Genomic DNA, 4,325 nt, shown 5'->3' on the forward strand with positions numbered 1-4,325 from the left:
ACTCCATTTAAAAAAACGCAACTTTGATACCTTTAGAGCTTTTGGGACACCCTGTACACCACAAACATATTTTTAAAATGTGCGCTCGGTAGGCGTCGTACTCATAAAATAATACTTTTTAAAAATCATACGCTTTAGCCGCAAACTTCCGTGCCGTATAGCGTGAATAACCCTGTATAAATAAATCGTATAAATGACCGACAATTTCCTGTCGCTACAACTAAACATGTTTCCTAGAATGGGGAACTTGAACATGTTTTTTGTTTCTTTAATATTTTCGCCTATCTATAGAAATCTCGCATACCAAATATCAACCCTCAAATCGCAATATTTAATTTGCAATAAAGAATTAAAGTTGTTACCGCAGGCTATTCATTTGAAACGACACTAAACGCGCGGGAATGGTCGTGACGTCATAGCGCTGGTCGGATCGAAAGGCAATACGGGAATACAGCTTGCCGTTGAATTGTCTGGGTGTTTGACTGTTCATATTTCGTGCTGTGCTTTATTAATAATAGAAGCAACACAAAAACAATATTACAAATGATGTACGGTGCCACTGTGCCCTAGTACAACTTGTAAAACGCCAGAAAAACTATTTATTCGTGTACCACGAGATAAAAGCCGACGTTTAAAATGGTTAAAGATTAAACGTATTTCTGAGAAGACTACTGCCCATGTAGGTAAAGATCATTTTAATGTAAGTATATAAAACAGCTTTGATTTTGAAACAGATAGATATTTTGAATTTGTATTTTGTTTGTTTCTTGGTTGCATTATAGTAGTAAATAATCACCTCAAAAATAGTTAATTGCTATACTAGACGATAAAAAGAAACAATAAGTATCTGCGAAAGAAAAATCTCGTTTTATCGTCGTGCATTTACGTTACATACCTACTATTTTTGCCATACAATATGAATATTAACACATATTTTTATGTAATTTTAATATTATTTATTCTAGCTGGAAGAGGATATAATAACTATGTTAAATTCAAGTTAATGGGAGGTCTGAAAAAAATGAATGCTAATGTACTTGTAACTTGCACCCATCCTACTGCAGAAACTCTATAAGAATACCTTCCCGATCTGTAAATAACGTTTTTTTTACTTAGTACATATTTTTGTACTTATCATTGTTATTCTTAGTAACTAAGGATATATTTAATCATTAACGCTCTATTTTGCATCAATGCCAAATCACTTTTAATGATGTAATTTAGTTTTTACTAGCATGAAAACAATGCTTTCTTATTTTTTGTTGAATCACTTACATTTTGATCAATAGGTCCTATTTGAGCCTGTAAAACCCCAATTTAACATTTTATCGATTTATATAAGTAAAACTATTGACTCTTGTCTATAAATCTACCTGTTAGCTTTAACACCGCGAAATTCAGCAAGAGAAAACTTTCGGTGTTTTTAATGTAAGATGCCACCATAAACATATCCACTAGTAATAAAATGTCAGATTGTCCTTTTACAAAACCTGCGTCAGTCATTTTGATAAAACGTTTTTTTCTCCTAATACACTATATAAATGTTTCAACAATAAGTTTTTGGTCAACTGTGGTGTTTTTAATAGTATTAAGTTGCGTTTGCGAGTAATATTTTTCAAATTAAGTTTTTGTGCAAGTTCTCAATTGAATTCACATGGTTCTGGCAAGATAGGGCTTCTTCTCATACCACAAGGAAACCCATACACGCCCCATCTTTTTCTTTGCAATTATTTCTTATTGGGCTACTTCAAACGTAGTGTTACTGACAATCCAAGAACAAGATTCGATTCGAACTAACTGCACAGTTTTGTCAACCACATTAAAAAATGCGTACAGAAAAGAGGAAGCAATCTAACATTATTTACAGGCATGCATTTTTAGAATGGCCTATTATTATAGTGTTATGTTTGGATTTGGATAAATACTACTTTCTGGATTATGCCAGATTCCAAAGTTCCCGTTCCCAGAAATTACTTTGTATTATTACATTTTTGCGAAAATTTTATTTGGAAGCTTTTGTACCAAGTATTAGTAATTCGAACATTCGGACAACGCAGTTGTTAAGGCAAATATGAATGTGGTTACAGATTTAATTTATTACTGAGAGCTATTTTTCTTCTGGTAATGTGGTAAATTATTGCAAAGAGCAAAGGTCCACTTCAGAAATTAACGGACAATTGTTAGGCGGCTGGATTGTATATCTGATATAAAATATACCGTATACAAAAGTGCAAATTTTCGTTTTATCATACACATACATTTATTTCGTTCACGGTGTATTGCGCGATCGACTAGAAATAAGACGAAGGAGAAGAAACAAACGGAAGAAGCGAAAACCGTCAGCCTCGTTACGGTATAGTTCGGCCGGATTTTATTTTATAGCAGTGGTTCCGTTTTCACGTCTGTAATAGTGTGTAAACTGTTTATAACTTATAGTCAGCTTGTGAAGTGATTTTACTTGATTTATAATGGTAAAATGGAACTATCATGGTGGTGGTAACGCTCACTCAATCTGGAATTCCAGTCACCTATTATAATCCGTTACCACTTAAAGGCAGGTTAGTTTACGTGATTGTTAGAAAAACGAAAAAGGTTCGAAATGTTATCTGGCAGTTGAAAAAATCAACTCTAAAAAAATCAGTACTGATTCAAATCAGGTATCCGGATTTTTGATATTCAATTCAAATAAAAAACATCCATATTCCTTAATACTTATTGTGGTTAAATAAAATTGTTCATCTGCTGGTTATTTTAGCAAAATGTTCCCATATAAGTTTTTGTGGCGAAAGTGCAGCAGCAGTTGTACGCTCATTTGTATCGGTCATCTGTTCACTAATTAACTGTCTATATTGACTTATTTAATGCACAACTTATTGCTAGTGTGTGTTGTATGAGAAATTGCAGTTGGTAAAAATAATAAGTACTTTAACTAATTTTCTTGAAGGTTTGCCTTGTCTTGTCCATATGTTTCAATGATACTTTGACTGTAAGGCATCAAATCAATTTCATAAGGCGACGAGCGCAAAACTGATTGTAGAAATCAGCTAGAGCTGTTACAAATTTGGTCTAATCAAAAAAATAATAACAATGAAAAAAACAAGGACTAAGTTGAAAATGTTGGGGATTCAAATGCAAGAAAAAGAAAATTTAAACGTGAAAACACCGGAAATGGTAAAATCTGACCTCCTAGCGGTAAACGTTCAATGGAAGAGTTAAACAAAATAAAAAATCTGAAACTCCCGCATTTAACACTTTTTGACGTAACCTCAAATTAACCGTTAAAATGGCGAACAATCGATTTTTTAGTATTTAATTTTTTCTCGCTTATAAATTATTAAATTTACATGAAGATCTGTAAAATTATGTATCTGTTGGTAGGTGCCAACTTATAAAAAAATGAACGCCAAAACACTGGAAGTGGTGAAACGGAGGTGCAGTTTAAGGGTTGGAAACGATTTTTTTGCGATTAGCGCTGAAACTGTGGATGCCTTCTAGTGGAAAGCAACAGTTGTAGCTAATAAAAAATTTAAAACTGTTGTATTTAACACTTCTTGACATAACCTCAAATTACCCGTCGCAATGGCGAAAAACCGCGATTTAATATCGACGACACCAGTGTACCTATTCTTGACGACTAGGGAGTAGAACAGCCGAGGGAAGTGGGCGGGGTTTTATGACAGTCGGCCGAAACGGTATACTTGAAAAAAAACAGAGAGGGAGCGGGAATAATCGACTGGTACGACCCCGTAGAAAGGGCATCTCCCCGGGTTTTCGGGATGCAAAACTGGAATCGTTTGGCAAAAATAATTTGTTTGGAGTGTCAAATTTGGAAAAAACAGCGCGAAATCTCAATGGAAGTCCAGGACCACTTGCAACCTTTTAAGGCTCTATTCGCTAGATCACCAGAAAACAATAAATAAAATTCACATACCTTTAGGCATTTTAGCCTGGATTCTGGGGTATTATTAACTTTAAAAACATTAAAAACTGAAATTTACAACAGAAAAAAACTGATAAAATAGATAATTAAAATTGAATTTGCAGCAGAATACTCTTTTTTTACGTGACATAACTCTGACTATCGAAATCGTTGGAAAAAAATGCTACCAGATTTTACAAAGAACACAAAATTGTGAATAAATGATTAGTGCATCAACCTAAAAAAAAATGCGTTGATTTCACCCTCCAACTAAAAAGTTCTGGTAGTTTTTGTACCACGACACTCAAAAGTTCACCACTTGTCCAAAACGGCTGAACTCGATTGTTTCATCAAAATATGAGTCTTACATAAGAACAAATTCACAGCGAGTTTTACTAAAATACAT

The sequence above is a fragment of the Dendroctonus ponderosae genome, unplaced genomic scaffold (assembly GCF_020466585.1).
Source record: "Dendroctonus ponderosae isolate FM_Combo_2020 unplaced genomic scaffold, Dpon_F_20191213v2 Dpon_F_20191213_9, whole genome shotgun sequence".
Taxonomy (NCBI): Eukaryota; Metazoa; Arthropoda; class Insecta; order Coleoptera; family Curculionidae; genus Dendroctonus; species Dendroctonus ponderosae.